General features: G+C 38.4%; 1 protein-coding gene across 9 annotated transcripts in view; it reads right to left on the minus strand.

Moving 5' to 3' along the window:
• Nucleotides 1–24821, minus strand: part of NPAS3 (neuronal PAS domain protein 3) — a 927606-nt gene that overhangs the window by 191097 nt on the left and 711688 nt on the right. The window lies entirely within an intron of this gene.

The following is a 24821-nucleotide window of genomic DNA, read 5'->3' on the forward strand; positions in this document are numbered from 1 at the left end:
CATGGAGTTCTCCAGGCAAGAATATTGGAGTGGGTAGCCATTCCCTTAATCTCAGCCAATATTTTAAGCTGGGGCAGCATCTCTGTGAGAAGGTGTGGGTTTTGTTCTGTTAGTTTTTTTCTTTTTTTTTTGTCTGAATTTCTTCCCATCTGGAATTCTCTTTCCCGAGGAGGAAGCCATGAGTCCATTCCATGGCCTTCAGTTGCTCTTGTACCTTGCCAATTTCAAAATTCCAACTAAAAATAAGTACTTTGCTATGAGTCAGTAAATGGAATACATTAATAAAGCTTGAGTGTTTGGCTCTTTTCCAGTGAGAACTTGATCATGCTGGCTGCAATGGAGGCTTCGATTTTTTGTTTAGTGTAAAGGAAAATTACCCTACACAGCTTTTATCTCCCCAAGGCTATCCCTAAAAGCCTTACTCGAACTTCTAAGGTGCCTGGACTAGTATTTGAGCTTAGAAAAGCTGTTGGCAAATCCCAGTGAAATTTTCTGACAGATTCATCTTTTAGCCTTTGGGAAAGTGAAGGTGCTGCAGGCAAGATATTTGATTAATGCCATGAAAAATAGTGTTGCTGGCACAGCTGGTATGTTGGGAGAAAAATTCATCACTAACTCTAAAACTGCCATGTAATTTTCTCCCCACAGTTCTTTTCCTCACTTGACAGAAGATTTGCACAGGACAAACTAGGCTGACAGAGGACAAGTCAGCCAGATGTTGAGGTATCTCTAAACATGACAGATCACTATGTTTTAGCTCAGATTAATTCGCTTATTAAAGGTAGACCTAAATCACTGGTCATTGTCAAGTCAGTTGTCACCACCAGCAAATCATGTCACATTTCTGAACAAAAATGGTTCCACTTTTAAAGAGTTGCTCTAACCTCAGTCTCTCTCTGCTGAGAGTGAGATTCCAACAAAAAGCCCAGGACCTTCCTTCTCACCAAGGCAAGCATTTCAAATGCTGTGCATTTCTCGCTCAGCAGCTACTCAACCACTTGCTTTGTGTGAGGCCAGAAGGAACAGGGAAGGTGTGATTTCAAAGTCTGACAACTGCCGAGCTCAAATCGTTCTGGACTTATGATCTCCCCTTCTCCCCTTATCTGCTCCCCACCCACCCAGTCTTTAGCCTTTCCAGAGCACTCTACCAGGTCCTACCACGCTCCTGACATCAGCCAGTGACCAAAGGTAAACACAAATTCATTTATCAATAAAGAAAATGTCAGGAACAGCTTTTGCAGTGAGCAGATCGTATAGTTGTTCCATAAATTCATACAAAGCCTCTATCCTGTGAGGGCGGGGTGGCCTTGACCAAATGCATCAACTCTTAGTAGCTCAACTCCCAATGGATCAGTTGTCCACCTTACAAAGTCAGGATTACCACTGGCCCCAGAGTTGGGAGGTTTAAGAAAAGGGTCAAGGAGCAAATAAGCCATGGAAAATAACTAATCTCTCCATCCCAGGAGTTGAGTTAAGGGATGGGAAAAGCTGGCAAAAAGAGCAGTGGAAAAATGGACAGTAGCCCTGCTTGCCCTGTGTCTGCCTTGTGAAGGGAGAATGGGCATCTACAGGGCACAAGGGGAATTGGCTCTCTCGAGGGCAAAATTCCCTTTAAAAGTGGAATAAGTCAAAGTATCACCATAAAAAGCAACATTTCTGCCTCTCATGTTTTTCTTTTGTCTTTTAAAGACTGCAGTTTAGTAAATCAAGCTAGGTGTGTATAGAGTAGAGTAGGCACTGACTGTGTAGGAAGGATGGATGGTTATAGCGATGCTCAGCAAGACTCTGGATTCTTTGTTCTCATTTTGTTGGTTCAAGATCTAAATAGGGCACTAGGCTTCCCAGCTAACAATGAAGTTCTCTTGTGCAACTTTTTGACTTTATTCAAAACCTATAACAAAAGGGCCGATGCAATGGAAATGGGGAATACTTGATTGATAAAATCAGTTCAGTTCAGTTCAGTTGCTCAGTCGTGTCCGACTCTTTGCGACCCCATGGACTGCAGCACACCAGGCCTCCCTGTCCTTCACCAACTCCCGAAGTTTACTCAAATTCATGTCCATTAAGTTGGTGACACCATCCAACCATCTCATCCTCTGTCGTCCCCTTCTCCCACCTTCAATCTTTCCCAGTATCAGGGTCTTTTAAAATGAAATCAGAATTAAAAGGGAAATCATCTCTTTTGGCCCATACTTCTGTTCATGGTACTGCACTTTCCAGGTCAGAGTCACCAGAATTGACACTTGTGGTGAAGTTTGAATTCTCTCTCTAATGTAAAATCAGTAACCAAGCCCTCAATTACTCCTTCTTAATCCCTTTCCAAGTCCACTGCCCTTGCTCTAGTCCCGACCTTTTACTTCTATAAACACTACTGTAACAGCTCCTAAATCTTCTTGCCTCCCGTCTCTCTCTGATAATCCATTGTCTGCACCACAATGAAATTGAACTTCGCTTAGTATTGCTAAGTTTATACCATTCCTTGCCTTAAAGACAGTCACTGACTTTTCATTGCCAATCAGATAAAGTGTAAACTCCTTAGCCTATAGATAGTGGTGTGGGTGTGCATGCTCAGTCATGTCTGACTCTTTGCGACCCCCTCGACTGTAGCCTGCCAGGCTCCTCTGTTCATGGGATTTTCCAGGCAAGAATACTGGAGTGGGTTGCCATTACCTCCTCCAGGGGATCCTCCCAACCCAGGAATTGAACTCGAGTCTTCTATGTCTCCTGCATTAGCAGGCAGATTCTTTACCACTGAGCCACCTGGGAAGCCCTGATAATGGCTAGTGCTCTTAAACTAAGTCCCAATACTGCTTCTTGCCTAGCACAGACCTAACTGTTGGGCCACAGACAATTATGTACTGCCCTTTGTCATCTTGGTACCACTTTATCCAATGTTCCCTTCCCCTGGAATGGCTCTTTATCTATTAAACTCCTACCCATCCCTCAAGACCCAGTCACAATGCACCCTCTTCTGTGAATTCTTCATCGCATCCCCATCTCTTCTCAATGTTTATGGTTCATTTTTGTCCCTTCAGTTCTCATGCTGTGTCTTACATTTTGCTCTGCACTGTAATAATTTCCAGAATGTATTAAAGAGCAAATTCTTTAGGAATTCGGATAAAGGGATATTTCCTTTCGGTGTCTTATACTTTTTAACCAAACGGGTACTCAAAATAAGTCCTAAATGACTGAATTTTTTTAAAAAAAAATTGGCTATTTTAAATGACTTAAATTCTGAAAGTCTCTGTTCTTTAAAATGAAATCTGAGGTTTGAGGGCTGACAAACCACATAATGACTTGAATTCTTTATTTCTATTTTGTTCTAATCTTCTAATAGCAACAGTGCTTTTAAACTACTGAGATCCATAACCTCAGGCAGCTAAGAATATGGTTCCTGAACCAGGCAGTGTTCCAGCTTGAAATACAACTGTGGACACAAGGTCCTCTCCTGCCATCCTTACCATCCTCACCTCTCTAGGGCTCTGGTCTTTCTTCTGTCCATGTTACCACTCAGGCTACCAAGAGGAAGTTTAGGGCAGTACTAAGGATGTTAATCTCTACCCAACCACATAGAGCATAAACATAATTATCTGTAGAAAGTTCTCTGTGGTTTTATCATGCTATTTAGCAATTAATTCCTTCTACAAATATTTGGGGGCCTCTACGAGGTGTCAGGCACTAAAACACAGTAAGGAAATTAACACAGAGATGCTCAACAACTGCCCTTCAAGCTGATCCTGCATGGTTTCTATTCTATTGGTTAAAGATGCTCTCAATGACGTACAGAAAATAATTGCATTTTTCACATGGGTACAGATTCAGTGGCTAAGTCCCCATTTTACAAATTTGGGTCTGCCAGGTTTCTTTAAAAGCTTTTTTTATAAAATAGTTTAGCATACTTTAGTTTCATGGACCCCATAAAAGCATCATGAATCATGATCCTACTAGGTGATAACAATTATGAAGGAGAAAGACAGCATGTTTCTGGCCTTAAGGAATTTAGAATCTGACAGGTGGAGGTGATAAGACAAGCACATACATAACTACCATATAAGAAATAAGAAAAGTTTCATCATAAAAATACACACATAGCACAACACTGAGGTTCAGAAGAAGCCAGCAAGCCTGGAGGTCAAAGAAGGCACCATAAGGTAGAGAGACTGAATTGGAACTTGAAGGATGGATAGATTTTTTTGACAAAGAGGTACATCATGAACTCTGGCTCTGGGGGTAAGCAAGGCTTCATGGAAGCAGGTACAAAAGGATGGGTAGTATTAACCTGATGGATAAAAGGGATAGGAATGGTCCAGTCAGACACCCCAGGCCAGTCAAAGTCGTGGAGGTGTGGTACACTCCACGTGAGACACACAGACACGATGGGACTGTGGTATAGGAATTAGAAGGGTTGCGGGTGGGTGTGGAGCATCAGGAGACATTACTGAAGCAGGAGCGGAACGTGGTACTGACAAAAAAGGAGGGCGACATTTTCAGCTGTGGTTAGAAGGCAGCACACTGTCCAATCTGCACAGGGCATAGAGCACGTATTAGGGGGCTCATGGACGTGAGGCTGGAGAAGAGACAATGAGATATGCTGAACAACGAGGTCCCATTATCTCAGGACCTCAATCTTCTTGGCAACAAGGGAGAGAGGTGAGGATTCCCTTTGGATCCCAGTATACCACTGCTCTTATGTCCCCAGAGGAGCTCTGTTTCCTATGTCAGACCCAGTTCCAGAGTTTCTAATGGTCTCGAGGTGACTCCTCTGACAGGCAGGATTTGTAAGGCCAGGAGTATATGCCCTGGAGTCTGCCTGTCTGACTGGACCCTTGTTCTCCACTTACAGTGGGGAGAATCTGGGCTGGTTGCTCAATCTCTCTGCCAGCTGCGCTGACTGAAACACAGTGCCTGGGTGTCCAGTCGCCAAGCGTGTCCGACTCACTGCGGCCCCGTGGACTGTAACCCGCCAGGCTCCTCTGTCCATGGAATGCCCCAGGCAAGAATACTGGCGTGGGTTGCCATTTCCTACTTGAGGGGATCTTCCCGACGCAGGGATCGAACCTGTGTCTCCTGCTTGGCAGGTGGATGCTTTACCACTGAGCCACCAGGCAGGCCTACTGACACACAGGAAGTTACTCATTAAAATATATGTGGAATTAAAATTTCAATTACCTCACAATGCTGCCGTATCTCTACTGTATCAAGAATTATAAAATATGAAACAAATAAAAACAGCAAGCTCTTAAAGGTTTTAGAGGTTGATGGGATTTTCATACCCCTTGTTATTGTTTCCAGGTAACTAATAGGAGAAAGAAAGGAGGGGGAAAATGACAAAATCCCAATACTTTTCCCAGTGATCCTACCTTGTTAAAAATTGTGAGTGTAAGAAGCCTCATATTTCTCATTTTAGGACATAGAATATGTGAGTAAACTTAGAGCTTTCCCCATGCTATTTCAAAATTAATTCCAAAATAAACATTATTATAGACATAGCTTGGTCAGCTATAATGCCCTAAATATGAATTTTGTTCTGTGAATTTTCTTTAGTTTACTTGGGCTACAAATTTATTCATGGAGGTTAGTTATTGATTTATTCTATTTCAATGTGACTGATAAATAAACATGTTTTTTATGGGATAAACAGGACCTGAAGAATCAGTCATCTACTTTTTTAGCTGGGGGGGAGGCTGTGGATTTCATCTAATCTTGGCAGATACATGTTCTAACTCTAACTTGCATTTTCTAAAGTGGAAATGCTGTCCTTAAATAAGACATCACACTTAAAACACCCTGCACACCCTACAGTCTGGACCCACAAATAGCAAACAAAGATTTTAAAAATAAGTATATTTATTTTCCAGCAATATTATCTTTTAAAGCCAGATGAACAAAAATTCCTCTAAGGGAGAATTTCATTAATTAAAAAAAGTGACGTAAGTGCTTTGTAACTTCGCCACAGAACATCTGTTTGGAAGTGGATGTAATTGGAGGGGTGAAAAGGGTGTCTGCACCGGCGGAGGGTAGAAAAGACAACAGGTTTCGGGGAGTGGGGAAGGCAGAATGTGGGCGGTGATAAAGAAGGCGCTCAGCTGGATGCGTTGAGCCACTTTGAGCACAAATGTGAACAGAGAGAGAGAGCGCGCGGCTGAACAGTGGGGCATCACTGATTCAACAAGAAGTGATTTTTCTTTTCTTTTCATTCTCCCTGGCAGGGGCTTTCTGACCAATCTCCACTCCTCTCCCTTCCAGCCTCCTGGCTTTCCAGAGCTAGCGAACACATGAGAAGTAGGGTGTGTTGGGGGGGCAGTGTCCCGGCACATGGTGCTGTGCATTTAGGGCCCCCGGGCCCCCACGTGACACCTGGAGCAGACTCAAGCCGAGTCACCAGGAGGCCTCCAGTGGCTTTCCCAGGAGGCTGCAGGATCAGGTTGCCCAGTTTCATATTTCAGTCAGAATAATTAATGTCACTCAATAATTCAAAATTAATTTTTGAGAGAGATGATTTCATTTATTTTTAATTGATTTCCCCCTCGTAAAGCTTTTTTTTTTTTGAAAAAAAGATTACATTAAGCTAAATGAACTCATTTAAATGAATTTTCACGAAAAGTAAAACAATCATCATGTTTATCATTTTAAAAAAGAAATACGATGTGACCATTTTTATTGAACTCTGAAACACTGATGATATGAGTTATACAAGAAAAGAAATTTGGCCTTATTCATTTTGAACAGAGATTTATTTTCACAGACAATGACTTCTAGGTCACTGGGATGGCTGGAAAAAATGCACTCAAGGCAAGTAAGTCATGGTGTAGGTAGACACCAAGGACCTCCTCCAGGCAGCGAGTTAGGGGTAGCCTTCGTGGGGCCTACAGGGGCTTCCCTGGTGGCTAAGATGGTAAAGACGCCCCCTGCAATGCAGGAGACCCGGGTTTGATCCCTGGGTTGGGAAGATGCCCTGGAGGATGGCATGGCAACCCATTCCAGTATTCCTGCCTGGAGAATCCCACAGACAGAGGAGCCTGGCGAGCCACAGTCCAACTCTTTGCTTAACTCTGGCGAGCATGACTGAATCGATTAACAGGTTTAGAAGGTCTGGAGCTAAGACTGTGCTTTTGGTTCTACATTTAATCCCTCCAGTCTAAGGCTCCTCCAAAGTAGACATCCTGTCTTGCCTCTCTTCCTCAACAGCTTCTCTTCATGTCATCACACATGTTTAGTGGCAAGAAACAAAAGCAAAACCACAACTACAGTGTGATTTGTTTGCCTCATAGTTTCCCCAGAATGAAGTAACAACCACTCTCCTTGTTCTAGTGCCAATCTACCCTGCCATTGGTAATCTGCAAAACATTTCCTCATCTGCTATTTCATTAAGATTTAGTTTTGCTTGATAATCCTGGTGCTCCACGGCAACCATAGTTCTGTGTTTTTAGGGGTGTCTATTGGCTTCTTTCAACTATAAGGACACCATTTAATTAAATACACCTGTGACTTGGGCTTCCCCGGTGGCTCAGTGGTAAAGAACCCACCTGCCAATGCAGAAGTCGTGGGTGCGATCCCTGGGTCGGGAGGATCCCCCAGAGAAAGAAATGGCAACCCACTCCAGTATTCTTGCCTGGGAAATCCCATGGACAGAGGAGCCTGGAGGGCTACAGTCCATGGGGTGGCATAGAGTCAGACATGATTTGTTGGCTAAACAACAATAATAACTAACCAATGACTTAGGAAGCATCCAGGTGTGATGGGGGAGGCAAGCATCAACACCCATCAACTGAGCATCAGGACACAGATATGACCCTTTCCCCCCACAAGTCAAAGGTTCTCTATGCATGTCTTACTCTTGATTTTGACAGAGTACACAGGGTAACGATAAAAAGAGTGGTCATCTACTGGAAAAAACTGTAAGCTGCTCCTGTACTCTATTGCCTTGAATCCTCTGGTAAAATCTTAAGGAAAAACCCTGATCTAAACTGCTGTCTAAAATTCAGCATTTCCCCCAACCATCTTTCCTAGTTCCTTACTAACTAATAGCCCAATATTTGGATAAAATGTTCTCTAGCTTCAGGGTCACTAACCCTAGTAGTCAAATGAAGTTAAGTTTGATACTGAAAGTCAGGTCTCATTTTTCAGCAAGGTGTTGGAAGATTATAGAGATAGAAAATGAAATTTCTCTCCAATCACATTGCTCTTATAACTATTTCTTCATAGCAATCAACATGAATAATCAATGGTTTTGTTTTAAAACTTCTTTTTCAGAGTTTTAGCTTAAGGATAGAATCATGCAAGTTTTTTGCTTTTGTTTTTGCCATTCAAGAACATCTCTAACTGTGGGCCTTGGCCAGAAATAACCCTCTGTTTTCACACACACACACACACACACACAAATATAGAAAAATGTATTTCAGGAGCTTGTAAAGGGTATTTTGTCAGTGAAGCTTGGGAACAATGCTGAGTTGATGAAGAGGAATATCATGAAAGTTCATCTTCCAGGCAAGGCAAATGGAATTATCTAGTCATTCCATACCACAAAAAGAGCATAAGTTAACTTTCCAAGCAGATTCATGCAATTCTGGCAAGATAAACCCAGGGTTGGCAGATAGAAGCAGTTTAAAATACCATTTTCTTTTCATTTATATTGTTCAGCTTAAGAGAGTCTTTGAATTCATTTCTTTCTCTTGCCAGGTTCTTATTTCAAACATTGGTTTGGGAGGGGCCATTATGACCTGTCACTAAAACAGGAAGTGAAAAGCAAATAGCTGTCACTAACTTGGTATCAGAAAGTGACTTAAAAGATTACACAATACCTCATCTGTTGAACTGAGGTCTCTATACATATTTTTTTCTAGGTAGCATCACATTTGGTTAAGAAAATAGAGACTGCAGTGACAGAACAAGTCAGAAAGTCAAAACCCCAGCTCCTACCCCATGTTTCCCCACCCAGCAAGGACATCCAAGTGATGATGCTTACAAGCTCCTGACTGGGCCAGTGTTAGAGACTTGGCTCTGCAGAATGGGAGGAACAGTGGTAATGAGGCATCAGTGCCCAGTGAAGAAAGGAGAGAGATGAAAAAGAATAAGAATTAGCCCCTGGTGCTGCAGAACTCAGGAGACCCACAAAGGCTAATTTCAAATAGCTGGAGCTCTTACATCTTAGGGATGAACTTGCTTCTTGATGCACTCGTAGCTTCCATTAATGTTAATGCTGCCAAGCCCACCGAGAAGAGAATAGAACTCCTTGGTTTGCTTTCATCAAATTCACTATATTTTTTTCAGTAGGGAAAACATCTAGTTACCTTTATGAATTAAGACGGGAACCTATGATAATGTACCAACATGCTGGGTTGAAAAAGAAAAAGAGAATAACCCATGAGCCATAAAGCTTATCCAAAGTACATAGAGGAGATGGCAGCTCATGGAAAGCAGTAGCACAGATCCTCAGTCAAATTCCATCTGACCGACCTTCATGAGGATGAATTCAGAAAACCAGAGACCTATTTTGTTTTTGATACCATTCATGCAACCTCCCCTATCCCCAAAAGACCAGGCATGTAAAAAAGCTGTTAATGTCTCTCTGGTAAATATTGAGTCAATACCATTAGTATTTTTTTACAAAGAGGAAAACTGGGGAAGAAAAAAGCCTTTTACTGGTTAGAATAACTCAATGAGAGACAGAAGATTAGCTTTCAGGCAGGGAAAGTTCAGTGGTGAAAGGAAATTAAAGGGATGTAAGTTTCCAGGAGATGGACACTGCAAAGATGAACAACATTTTTAAAACATTCACACTGCAGTCTCAGAAGAGACTTGATTGACTCAGGGTGGACTCTGTGAGATGACATGAATGTGGGTCTTCAGGATGTTTTGTTTAATTCCATATGTGCTGTATATTGGGGTGATTCTAGTCAAGGTCTTTGTGACATGGACGACAGAATATAGGCATGCGGTAGAAATGAATAAGGGGATGGGACATTTGTAGCAGAATCATTACCCTTTCAAATAGTCCTCAAAGCTGGGCTCTCATCAGCTGGCCCCCACTAAAGCTTATTCTGAACATAGGTGGGAACTCTGAATCTCATTATGCTGGTTGGCACGATTCTCTGTAGTCCTGAATTGAGAAACATTTTTCAGTGATAGCTCTCACTGTTACACCATAACTCCTCATTCTAGAATCAGAAGCTGACCATCTTTCATTTATTGTATTTTAAAAATAAATAACGAAATCTAAAAGTCATAGGGATAAATAATCATATTTGAGCATTTCAAGTCTGTTTCAGAAACTTGACTCCACATCTGTACACTCTTTTAAAACTGCCATCTTATTTCTATCCATCAATATTTTAAAATTTGATATTGCCTAATACTGGAGTGAATAAACACACACACATACCCAGAGATGGCTATAAAATCATACAACATGCATGCTAAGTTGCTTCAGTTGTGTGTGACCCTGTGGACTCCTCTGTTTATGGACAGGCAAGAATACTTGTCTATGTCAGGCAAGAAAACTGGAGTGGATTACCATGGCCTCCTCCAGGGGATCTTCCCCACCTAGGGATTGAACCTGCATCTCTTATGTCTATCTGCACTGGCAGGCAGGTTCTTTACCACTAGTGCCACTTGGAAAGCCCCTAAAATCATGCAAAGTTCTACCTAAATGAATGAGATGGAAAGAAATACAAGGCTAGATAGTAGAACTCAAATGACCGGTAAAGAAAGTGAACCTCATAGTTAGACCTTCTAAGAATGTTAAAAATGGCCTGTTCTATACCTTGAGAATGTTACCTAAAATGTTCAACTGTCTACATTTCTTGAGCTACTTCTAAATCATCAATGAATGAACCATTAAATATTCCTAACAATCTTATGAGGGTATAATAGATGATAAACTGCATATATTTAAAGTAACCAACTTGTCTAACACCCTACACAAAAATAAACTCAAAATGGATCAGAGACCTAAATGTAAGGCCAGACATGATAAAACTCTTAGAGGAAAATATAGACAGAACACTCTTTGACATAAATCATAGAAGTATCTTCTTTGATCCACCTCCTAAAGTAATGAAAATGAAAACAAAAATAAACAAATGGGACCTAATTAAACTTAAAAGATTCTGCACAGCAAAGGAAACCATAAACAAAATGAAAAGACAACTCACAGAATGGGAGACAATATCTGCAAACAATGCAACTGACAAGGGATTAATCTCCAAAATATATAAACAGCTCATGCAGCTCTATATCAAAAACAACAAACAACCCAATCAAGAAATGGGCAGAAGGTCAAATAGACATTTCTCCAAAGAAGACATACAGATGGCTGAAAAGCACATGAAAAGATGATCAACATCACTAATTATTCAGTTCAGTCGCTCAGGAGTGTCCGACTCTTTGCAACCCCGTGGGTGGCAGCACACCAGGCTTCCTTGTCCATCACCAACTCCCGGAGCTTGCTCAAATTCATGTCCATTGAGTCGGTGATGCCATCCAACCATCTCATCCTGTCATTCCCTTCTCCTCCTGCCTTCAATCTTTCCCAGCATCAGGGTCTTTTCCAAGGAGTCAGTTCTTCGCATCAGGTGGCCAAAGTATTGGAGTTTCAGCTTCAGCATCAGTCCTTCCAAAGAGTATTCAGGACTGATTTCCTTTAGAATTGACTGGTTTGATCACTAATTATTAGAGAAACACAAATCAAAGCTACGATGAGGCATCATCTCACACAGGTCAGAATGGCTACCATCAAAAAATCTACAAACAATAAATGCTGGAGAGGATGTGGGCAAAGGGAACCCTCCTACACTGTTGGTGGAAATGTAAATTGGTACAGCCACTAGAGAAAACAATAGGGGGGTTCCTCAAAAAGAAAACTAAAGAACTACCATATGATCCAGCAATCACACTTCCGGGCATATATCCAGAGAAAACCGTAATTTAAAAAATACATGCACCCCAATGTTCACTGCAGCACTATTTATAATAGTCAAGATAAGGAAGCAACCTAAATGTCCACTGACAGAGAAATGGGTAAAGATGTTGTACGTATATACCAAGGAATACTATTCAGCCATAAAGATGAATGAAATAATGCCATTTGCAGCAACATGAATAGACCTAGAGATTATCATACTAGGTGAAGTTAAGTCAGAGAAAGACAAATATCATATGATACCACTCATATGTGGGATCTAATTTAAAAAAATGATACACATGAAGTTATTTACAAAAGAGAAACAGATTTATAGATAATGAGAAAACTTTAGGATTACCAAAGGGGAAATGTGAGGAGGAGGGATAAATCAGGAACTTTGGATTAACACACACACACTACTGTATATAAGTTAGATAATAAACAAGGACCTACTATATGGCACATGGAACTTTACTCAATTTTCTGTGGTAATCTATATGAGATAAGAATCTGAAAAAAGAATATATATATGCAAAACTAAACCACTTTGTTACACACCTGAAAATAACAACATTGTAATTCAGCTGTACTCCAATTAAATTAAAAAAATAGAAATAAAGGATGCTCCTCATACATACACATATGCACCATGTTATCTATGTATAATATTGGCAACACTAGTGAACATTGATAAATATCTTTTGATGGTGATAAAGTGCCATTAATTTAAAGCATTGTGTTTTCATGTCTATTTTATATTGGGCAGACTATCAACACAGGGATATGAAAATTGGCACTAATTGTATGAATTATCCTAATATTAAAAAAGTAACCAACTTTTTGGTTGGACAAGTTTGACATATGTATACACCTGTGAAGCCTGCACACTGCAAATAATAGATATATCCATCACCCACAAAGTTCTCCTGGGCCCTTTTGTCACATATTACTTCACCCTCTCCTTGACCACTGACTTTCATCCTCAGGCAACTACTGTTCTGTCACTACATGCTAATTTTCATTCCTAGAATTTTGTATAAATGCAAACATAATAAATACTAATTTTTGCATTTGCTCACTTGTGCCTCTGTGTCACATTGAATAATTCTTGCAATATTTCAAAACTTTTCATTATTTTTATATATGCTATCATGAACTGTGATCAGTGATCTTTGATGTTACCACTGCACTCTGGAGGCTAAGATGATGTTTAGCATTTTTTTTTAGCAGTAAATTATTAAAACAATTTTTTCAGATGTAATGCTACTGTACATTTAACAGACTATAGTATAGTGTAAACATAACTTTCATATTCACTGGGAATTCAAAAAATTCATATGACTTGCTTTATGGTGGTATTTGCTTTATTGTGGTGGTCTGGGACTGAACCCATAGTATCTCCAAGATATGCCTGTAAATATGCGGTTTCATTCCATTGATATATTTGTTAACATTATGCCAGTATTACACTGTCTTGATTGCTGCAGGTTTATTATAATGCTTGAAGTTATTCCTTATGAACTTTAGAATCAGTTTTTCATTTTGTACAGATGTCTGCTAGAAGTTTTATTGATATTGTTTTGAAACTATAGATGAATTTAGGGAGAAATAATGTTTAAATATTACTGAGTTTCCTAACCTATAAAAATGGTATACCTCCTTCATTTATTTAGGTCTTCTTTAATTACTCTCAGCAGTGTTTTGTGATTTTTAATGCACGAGTTTTCACATCTTTTATCAGATTTATATCAAAATTTTAATTAATTAAGAATGCAGTGGAAACAGTGGCAGATTATATTTTCTTGGGCTCCAAAATCACTGTGGATGGTGACTGGTGCCAGGAAATTAAAAGATGCTTGCTCCTTGGAAGAAAAGCTATGTCAAAGCTAGACAGCATGTTAAAAAGTAGAGACACTGCTTTGTTGACAAAAGCCCATATGATTCTTCCATAGTCATGTGTGGAAGTGAGAGTTGGACTATGAAGAAGGCTGAGCACCAAAAGAATTGATGCTTTCAAACTGTGGTCCTAGAAAAGACTCTTGACAGTCCCTTGGACAGCAAAGAGATCAAACCACTCAATCCTAAAGGAAATCAACCCTGAATATTCATTGGAAGGACTGATGCTGAAGCTGAAGCACCAATACTTTGGCCATGTGACATGAAGAGCTGACTCATTGGAAAAGACCCTGATATGGGGAAAGATTGAGAGCAGGAGGAGGGGATGATAGAGGAGAGGATGAGATAGTTGGATGGCATCACTGACTCAACGGACATGAGTCTGAGCAAACTCTGGGAGATAGTGAAGGACAGGGAAACCTGGCATGCTGCAGTCCATGAAGCTGCAAAGAGTCGGACATGACTTAACAACTGAGCAATGAACAACAACATGCAATTGTAAATGGTACTGGCTTACTAATTTCAAAATCCGATTGTTACATACGAAGCTATATAGAAATACAATTGATTTTTGTATACTCTTCTTATATCTTGCAACTTTGCTAAATTCACTTATTATTTCTAGTAGTGTTTTGTGTGAATTCAAACAGATTTTCTATATTGGTGGTCATGTCCTAAGCAAAGAGAGACAGTTTTACTATTTTCCCCCAAGTCTGAATACCTTTCATCTCTTTTTCCTGCCTTATCTCACTGGCTGGAACTTATCTAGGCCAATGTTAAATTGAAAAGGTGAGAGTAGACATCTTGCCTTGTTTTTGCTATTAGGGGCAGAGCATTTAGTTTTTCCCCATTATTAAATATGATGTTAACTATAGGTTGTTGCAAATACTCATTAATTTGAGTGAGTTCTGTTTTAATCCTATTTTGTGAAGAATTTACATTGGTTTTCTCAAAGAATAAGTCTTTTGTTTCATTGCGTTTCTTTATTGGTGTCTATTTCATTAATTTCCACGTTGATTTTTATTAGTTCCTTTTTTGGCTTATTTGGATTTTTTTTTTAAAGTTTCTAGTTAATCTTTTTATAGTCTCTTAAGATAGAAGCTGATGTCAGTGATTTGAGAGCTTTCTTATTTTCTAACACAGGCAATTCAGTGCTAGACACTGCGCCTTAACTACTGCATTAATGGTAGCCTGCACATTCTGATACACTGCATTTCATTTTTATTTATTTATAATACATTTTAATCTTCCTTTTTCTGTTTTCCTTAAACCATGTGTCATTCTGAAGCATGCTATTCAGTTTCCAAATATTTGAGACTTTTCTAAAGGTCTTTCTGCCAATGATATCTGATTTAACTTTCTTGTGTTCAAAGAATATACTTTATATGACTTAAATCTTTAAAAAAATTTTTGTTTTATGGATTTGAGTATGGTTTATTTTTATAAATATTCTCTGTGCACTTGAAAAGAATGTGTATTCTACTATCCTTGAGTGGAGGTTTTTTTTTTACATAAGTGTTAATTAGGTCAAGATGGCTGATAGTGTTGTTTAAATCTTCTGCATCTGTACTGATTTTCTGTCTATGAGGAAGAAGTATTAAAATCTTCAACTGTAATGTGGATTTGTTTGTTTTTCTGTGCACTTCTGTCAGTTGAGCTTCATATATTTTAAAGCTCTGTAATTAACTGTATAAATATTTTGGATTGTTTTCTCCTCTTATGAAATTATCTCTTTTTCATTATGAAAGATCTTTACCCATGGTCATATTTTTCTGTTCTAAAATCTACTTTTCATGATATTTCTTTTAATAGTGTTAGCATAGTATATCTTTTTTCATATTTTTACCTACAATCTATTTTGGTTTTATGTTTAAAGTGTGTTTCTTATAAGTAGCATATAGTTGGGTCTTGCTTTCTTATCCAATGTGACAACCTCTACTCTTTAAACTGGGTAAACTATGTACATTAAATGTGATTATTGATATGGTTAGGTTTAGATCCATCATCTTGCCATTCATCTTCTATTTGTCTCATCTGCTCTTTGTTCCACCCTTACTCTTTTTCTGCCTTCTTGTGGATTAACTGGTGTTTTTATGATTCTACTTTATCTCTTTTGCTGATTTACTAGCTATAACTTTTTGTTGTGTTATTTTTGTATTTGTTTTAGAGTTAATAGCACACACATCAACTTATCAAGCCTACCTTCAAGTGACAGTATACCAGTTCACATAAAAGAGGCTTTCAATAGTATACTTCTTTTCTCCCTTCCTAAACTTTGTGCTGTTTTTTCAAACCTAGCATTTTTATATATGCTATAAATTCCACACTACATTGCAATTAGTTTTGTTCAAGCAGTCTATTTTCTTTTAAAGAGATTTAAATATTCAGGAAAAAATGTTATATATTTATTCATGTTGCTATTTCTGGTGGTGTTCATTCTTTTGTAAATATATCTGGTATCATTTCACTGGGTATAGAATTCTAGGCTGATGACATTTTACTTCCTGTGTTCTAAAGATGGTGATTCACATGAGGAGTGTGTTCTTTTCCTTATATGTATTCCTCTGTATATGAAGTCGACCCCTGGCTTTCCTGGTGGCTCAGTGTTAAAGTGTCTTCCTGCCAAAGCTGGAGACAAAGGTTTGATCCTGATCCAGAGAGATGTCATATGTTGCAGAGCAACTAAACCCGTGTGCCACAACTATGGAGCCTGTGCCCGGGAGCCTGTGCCCCACAACCAGAGAAGACACCACAGTGAGAAGCCTGCACACTGGCACCTGCAGACTAGCCCCTGCTCACCTCAACTAGAGAGTCTGTGCAGCAACGAAGACCCAACACAGCCAAAAATACATCAGTAAATTTTTAAAACTACATTAAAGCCCACTGCCTCTGCTTTCTTTTTTAATATTCTTTCTCAGACTGTTTTTCAGTATTTTTTCTGTCATAGGTTTTGAGCAATTATAGTGTGTCTTGGTGTAGTTTTCTTCATGTCTTTGTGATTGGAATTCACTGGGCTGCTGGATGTCAGTCTGTAGGTATTCATCAAATCTGGAAATTTTTCGGTCATTATTTTTTGGAATATTTTTTCATTCTTCCTTCTCTCATCTCCTTCAGAGACTTAACTGTATATTAAAGGACTTAATATGCTATATTAAGGGACTTAATTGTATATAATATGTAAGTTGTCCCCAAGCTTAATGATTCTCATTCCATTTTTAAAAGTCTCTTTCATTTTACTTTCTATTGCTATGTTTTCCAATTCCTAATATTTTATTCTGCAATGTCTAATTTACTGTTAATCTTATCCACGTTGAAGTTTTGATGTGAAGAAGTTATATTTAGGTTTCTTTTATATCTCCCATTTTTCTAACTTCTTGAATATATAGAACAGGGTAATAATATCCACTTTAATGTTCTTATCTCCTAATTTTGACATCTGTGTCAGTTGTTTATAGATTTTAATTGATTTACTTGTTTGTTATGGACTATATTTCTTCGCATGTCTGGTATTTTTGACTGGATGTGGCATTGTGAATTTTACATTGCTGGGTCATGGGTATACCTGTATTTCTATAAATATTACTGACATTTGTCTGGGATGCAGTTAAGTAAGTTAGAAAGAATTTGATGCTTTTGGGTTTGATGTTTTTGCTTTTAAGATTTGTTAGGTGGGACTGGAACAATGCTCAGAGTGGGGTTAATTATTTCCTACTAAGGAATCACATTCCTTATGTGTACTCTACTGAATGTTCTGTGAGTCTTGATACTTTCCATTCAGGCTAGGGGAAACAGGAATGTTTTCAGTCCTATTTGAATACTGGGCACTGTTACCTCTAGTTCTTTCTTAGATGGTTCTCGCCACATCCCTAGCTTGCTTTATTCATGTGCAAACATAAGCAGTGCTCAGCTGAATGCTTAAGAATATCCCTCTACAAATTTCTGGACTTCTCTCTCTGTGCATCTCTCTCATCTCTGGTTCCATGCCCTGTGAATTCCAGTCATTCAGATCTCTACACCCTCTCAATTCTGTTTCTTAAACGCAGGGCGATCCTCCAGGCTCTTTCAGAGACCTAGTTTCTGTAAACGAGTAATTGTAGGGTTCATTTTTGTTTCCTGTCTCTCAGGAATCACCGTCCTTCCTGATCTCCAGGAACCTGGAAAGTAATTTTGCCTCTTTTCTGATTTTTCAGGTGGAAGGTAAATCCAGACCTTGTTATTCTTGGTTGGAGGCAGAAGTTCTCAGACTCAGGTAAATGTGAAGAGATCAAATTTTGCTTTAATTTAGGGGAAAAATTGTTTCTAAGAGATATCTAGTAATTAAAAATTAATAAATATTTTAAAAACAAAGTATGAAATCTAAGTTACTTTGTAAGAAAAACTGTAGCATTTTAGCACACATATTCACCTGGTTCCAGAGAAAATGCCCTTGGTTTGGTTTCTAAACCTGTACCTGTGTCTGTCTCAAGCAAAGTGGATAACTGTCATTAAGAGCCCAGATGTCTTTATTTTTTCACTCGAATTAAGGACACTAAATTAAATGTGATCTTCATCTCCAAGCTGGTTTTCTAGTTTGAAATAATTCTAGGACCACCTCTTTTCTCTTTTGGTTTTAAAGTTGAAGGAAAAAATGGTTTGCCAAAAATACATGACAATTCACTTTGCAAAGCTGAATTCTGAGTTATGGAAACTAACAGTGAATCAAGGGCTATGTTCAGAATTGCATTTATCAAACTAAGGTTGGATTTGCCAACCTGGGGCACTGCTCGATTGTCATTTCCAGGAAAATGATGTGAGAAAATACTTTGAAGAGGGAAAATAATTATCCTCCCTCAACAACTTCAAAGGTAGTCCTAGAAAATGAAAATGAATCCAATTCTCCTGACTTCAGGACCATATTATCAACTGTGAACTTGTTTCACGACAAAAATTCAGAGTGGATAGTCAGTTTCTCTGAACTGGATCCATATAGCGTAATAAGAAAAGAGAAGTATTCACTTCTCTCTTTGGGTGCCAGCCAACAGGGCCAGGAAGGGTACTAGCTGGGGTAGGAGCATAGGATGCTTCTATTCCCCCTCAGCTTCTTTGCAAAACCTTCTGAAAAAGTCAAAGCTTACCCCAGAACACAGTGCTCATGGCTCAGCTCTCCTGCTAAAATCATAACCACTGCCCATGAAACTTTCCCCAGATATGTCAACTTCCATTGCTGTTTTCCTCTCTGTTTAATAGTTTAGATGGTTTAACTCTAAAGTCTATATTTTGATTTTTAATCTTATATTGTTTGGAATTTTCTTTGTTTTTTAATTGTTTCTGTGCTTATATTATCTTACTAATGGACTAGTGAACTATTTTAGAGCAGAGAATATGAATTACTTTTCTTTATATCTCTTGTTGTGTCAATAAAGTTGTCACCAATTTCTCTGTTGTCCTTAACTAGTTATTGTTTATATAACCATGGATAAGTCAACTAAACTCTAACCCACAGTACTGTAATCCATATAATTTGGAGGTTAGATTAGCTGCTTTACATGAGTCATTATGATATAAAATTTCACAGTGCTATTGATTCAGTGCTATACAATTCCATTAATTAAGTCTACATTTGTTGATTCCAGATCTGCCAAGCACCAGTGATACAAACAAAGATGATTAGGACAGTGAACTTAAAATCTGGTGGGTATGGAGAAAGTTAGTTAAGGGACAGAAATAGTGTTTAGAAAAAAATCCAGGAGAGGTGGATAAAATATAGTAAAGGAATACTTAATCAGCTATGAAGCAGACTTAAAAATTCCATAGGTAATTTGACCTTGGGGAAGTGGAGCTGGATTTGGTTATTTAATAAAGATGGTCACGAATAAGCTAATGACACTAGTCAGACAGTTCTTCCAAAAATTTAATATTTAGTTATTCTGTGGATAATATGACCTTCCACAGAAGAAATGCTCCAATGAAAATATTCAGCATGTTATTTTAATCACCAAAAAGGGGATATATACATCCAGATTTGCTCTGTGCTAATATCTAGGAGGAGACATTATAGTTACTGGGGGGAATTCTAGTCCCTGCTATGTGTCATAGAAGGGAAAAGACGGGGTAATGGACTTTATTATTTAACCTAGCTAAAAGCTATCAGTATCTAGATATTCTGGACTTCCACAGTGTCATCAATGTTTTCTTCATAGAGTCTGAATTATATTTTTCATTAATCATCACTCTTCAATGGCCAACAAAAGGCCTGCATATTGTCCCTGTGTCCTTTTTGAATCCACAAATAACTAATTAACCTCCCCTTCAAAAGTCAGTATGAAAACAGAAGAAAGCCTCTGTGTACAAGCTTCAGAGATCTGAGCCCAGATCTCCTGAGCAAGCTCCGCGAAGCTTCCTCTTTACTCACCGAGTTCTCTCCAGAATTAAATGCTTATTGACTTCATGCTAATATCCATTTAGTAATCTGCCGTTTTTGTTTGTTTTAATATAGCGCTCAGTTTTACAGTGGAAGGGAATTATGCAGTTTAGAAGTATGAATATTAAAAAAGGATTTAATTAAATCTGTTGCCTGAAACCTCTGTCTAAAGCTATAATGACAAATTTAGTCCATATTTATTATGGTGCACAGGGGACCTAAACCAGATCATTAGTTTATATGCCTTACTCAGTAGTGAAGTTCTAAAACTTTACATTTTGCATATTATTACATTATTCATTTTTCCAACTAGGCATAAAATACGACTTCCCATGAGTACAATACCTAATTCTTCAAAATATACAAAGATAGCAATAAAATGATTAAATTACAACTCTTACATCTGTTCTTCTTGTCTGATTATAAATTAAAATGTTTTAAAACAGGATAAAACAATTCAGGTGCAAATGGATTTAAACTGTTCAACTTCTCACTGGTTAGGGAACAAATACAGACACATAAACATACCAAACAGACAGAGATTTGCAAAAAATGTAGAAAGGTGCCCATTTAAGATTGGGTTTACTCTCATCTCCCAGGGCTTCTATTGACTGTGAAAAACATTTGTCTAATATTACATTACAATAAGTTATATGTACTTTCTTCTGCTGATGACATAAAGTTTGAACTAGCCAATAGAGGTGCCAACGTCTGAGAAGTAACTGGATGAAATTGCAGTGTATATAAAATACCCTTTATTTTAAAGCCAAACTATAAAATGTTATGTCTGCCAAGAGGAAAATATTTAATGCCATTCTAATCCATTAACTATCACTGCAAAATGCTGCCTTGTGTTTTCTTTAACAATCACACATTAACTCATGGTTAATTTAATGATGGAAACAGGCACCAGTGTAAGATACCCTGAAATCATTTTTTATGCGATCGGTGAGGTCATCAATCATTTCATATTATGCTCATCAGCCACAAAACATAAACTTGAAAACTATGAATTCTCACCTATGTAGCTTTCGATTTGAAGTTAACTTATGATAAAACCTCAGTGCCAAAAATGCATATTTTAAAATATGTAGTAGCATGGCATATGCAACTATATAACTTGGGAATTCATACTTAGTGGGCCACTTTGAATTCAAGTACATTTGGCCACCTTGAATTCATGGCTTTTTCTTCAGAGCCTACTGTCTGTCTTGAGATTTTACCTTGATTGTTAAGCACTAGATTTTAGATACTTGACCAGGTGAAAATAGCATGTTGGTGTATCAAAACTGTTTATACACACACATGCAACTACTATGTGAAACCAGAAATGCAAAGTCAAAGCAAGAGAGACATATTCAGAAGGCTGAGGATTCCAGTCTTGGCAGAGTTGGAAGGATGGGTTGAAGAGATTTGGGCAGGATAGAAAAATTGGAATGTGAGCATTCACTCTTCTTTGGAAAAGGCACCTAGGACTAGGCAATGGGTCTGGATACAGGCAACTCCAATTAAGATGAATGTGTCTCATAGGAAGATTCCCTGAGAAGGAGGGAGAATATGTCTCCTGATGAGTTCAACAGTGATAACCCATCATTCGAGAGAAAGACCTTCAGAGTCACTCAGCAAGTAACAGCATTTTAATGAACCTGATCTTCAGTTTGTCTTAGATTGTATTTTTTAATCCCATAGATTGCAAAAAAAATTAAGAGAAACCAATTTTCAATGTACAGACAACTTTGCATGAAGCAAGGATGGTTGTTTTTAATTGAAGAATCCTATAGTTTTCCAGAGAGGGTTTGAGAAAAAGAAAATTTGAAAACAAGTAAATGAGAATGTATTTAGTCCCTCTTCTTCTAAATGAGGCTACACAAAAGATTCTTATTCAGGGCAGATAGCTATCTATCCTTTGAGAGAACAAATTCTTTGTTTTTTATTATTATTATTATATTATTCAATATTTTATTTTTTTTTCATTTATTTTTATTAGTTGGAGGCTAACTACTTCACAACAAAGGAAACTATAAGCAAGGTGAAAAGACAGCCCTCAGATTGGGAGAAAATAATAGCAAACGAAGCAACAGACAAAGGATTAATATCAAAAATATACAAGCAACTCCTGCAGCTCAATTCCAGAAAAATAAATGACCCAATCAAAAAATGGGCCAAAGAACTATACTGAGAGAACAAATTCTTTTGAATCTTCTCAGATGACCACCAAATAGAAAGACTGATGCTGGTTGGCTCAGAGGTAACCCAGGGCAGGAATGCTTCCCACCTTTGTGCCTGACACAGCATCCAGAGTCAGGGGATTCTCAAGCAAGACTTGTCCTCCTGGGGTGGAATTAATAAGGGAGGGTTTGCTCATCTTGTGAATATATTCCCACAGGTGTGTATGCACGAGGAAAGACAACATGATAATCCAGGGCTCTTTCATGTTACCTGGGTTTTCTTCAAAACTTAGTTTTTTTCTATCATGAATGCATTTACTTCAGATGAAAACTATCCTTTATAGTCCCATGACCTATACCTTACAGATAAATTTTATGGTGATATCATGAAGAATTTTTTCTTAAATGACTTCTTTCACTGCAAACTGACGTACATGACATGAAGAGCCGCCAAACAAGATTTAACGAGTCAAACCTCTCCCAGTTACTCAGCCAAACATGAAGAAGCTACAAAGGAAGACGGAACTCATTGCTGTGAAAACAGCTCACAGCCAATAATGCGGAAAAGAGGAAACTAAATGCTATTCCCAGGAAAGAGTGGAGGGGAGATGGCGAGAAACAAGGACACAGAGGGAGAGAGGCCTGTTCAGAACAAATGAAATCTGTCAGCCTTCAAAAGGAATATACTGCACTGCTTTGGCCAAACAACTCTATTCACAAGACCACCTTTGATTTATGCAATAATCTGCGGACGTCCACTCCCACCCCCCAATCTGTGGGGAGCAACATGCCACCAACACAGCTCTGGCTTCATTACAGGACATCCCCCGATAAATAAAATCTAGATCTGGCCTCTGTCCCCCGCTGTTCTAAATAAGCCCAGCCAGCCTGGCCCATGTTTCTTCACTTCATTTTCTGGAGCCAAATGACTACCATCTGCTGTCACGAAGCTGTCACACAATCAGTAATGGAAGATTTCTAAGGAATATAACGGCTGAAGAATGAATCTATGACAGTCCGGCTCCCATCGAGCAGAGAGAGAACAGCCACCCATTTGCAAAGAACCAGCAGCGTGCTCTCCCACTTCTCAGCAAGTGCATTGTAATACAAATCTTTATTTGGACTCAAGACGTTGACAGGTCAATTGAACAGAATAAGTCTAGTTTATGATGCAGTTGTCAGAACTGGTTAAAGCAGGAGTCTGTTTACCGACGTCCTGAGATATTCCAACAATTTTTCTTGCAAACCAGCACCTTGAGGTTAATTACTTTACCAATTTGAGTAAATGGCAAGCCATATTCCCATCTGTCTCCATTAGTTCCCCACTATTTCTCAATTTATGATGACTGGGGTCAAGGCTGTGGTACAAAAGAAGAAGTAATAAAGCATGAATGCAGTAATTTTCTGTTTATACAAATGTGGTAGCCACAGCATAAATAAGGCAAAGGCATTTCAAACGTGCATATTCTTAGCTTTGAAACCTCTGGATGCTAACTCTATTTACAGTAAATACGTCTCCTAATTTGTAAGTGTAAGACAAATACAAGTGACAAACCGCACTTTCCATATTTATGGGCTGCAAGCTGAACTCTGCTATCACTGGCAGTGAGGCTCTTGGCTGGTCTCACCGCAGAATGCAAGTCATAAAAGATTTGGAGAGGGCTAGAACAGTCCATTTCTCTTAGGCTTCCTTGTTCAAGCTCTTTGAGAAAGACAGACATGTTAGACTTATACGTTGGTACCAATATAAGGTGCTAACGAAGCTTTTCCATTAGGCATAAACACGTCCTACTATCTGTATAGGATTCAATGTTGGAATCCCTTAAAATCTACTTAGAAGTACAGCTCATTGAAAAATCGAGGTATTAACATTTTCTTTCCCTCTTTTTTCTCACTTTCTTCCTTTCTGTATCTCTGCCTCTTCCTTCTTTCCATTCTTTTTCTCTCATTCTAATCACTATCAAACATAAAATAATTCAAAAATTTTACGTGCATATGTTATAATCTGGATCATAAATATATAACTGAATTTCACAGCATATTATTTTGGTATTCAAAATAAACAATATTTTTTAGAACCCCTTAATATATAATTTAAGAAGAAATCATAGCCAATTTCTCCAGTGTCTTAATAGACATGACAGATTGATATGTTTTTACCTAATCTGCTTTTCTCAAACACCAGCAGTTAAAACAGAAAAGGCAGAGAGGATACATTTTGGCTACCTGCCACACATGGTCGAAGTGATCATTAATTAAGTACCACAATAAAATAGATTTTATAGCAAATGAGGCATACAACATACATTTTATGATAAAGGGATTCAAAACAGGGAAAGCAAAACTACTGCTTCATGATCACTGTGAGGTTCTAGACTCTGACACTGTCATCGATCAAGCACAGATCCAAAGAAATTCACCTTTGAGGAAAAAAATCAGAGGAAAATATGTATTT

This window comes from Odocoileus virginianus, chromosome 16, assembly GCF_023699985.2.
Source record: "Odocoileus virginianus isolate 20LAN1187 ecotype Illinois chromosome 16, Ovbor_1.2, whole genome shotgun sequence".
NCBI lineage: Eukaryota > Metazoa > Chordata > Mammalia > Artiodactyla > Cervidae > Odocoileus > Odocoileus virginianus.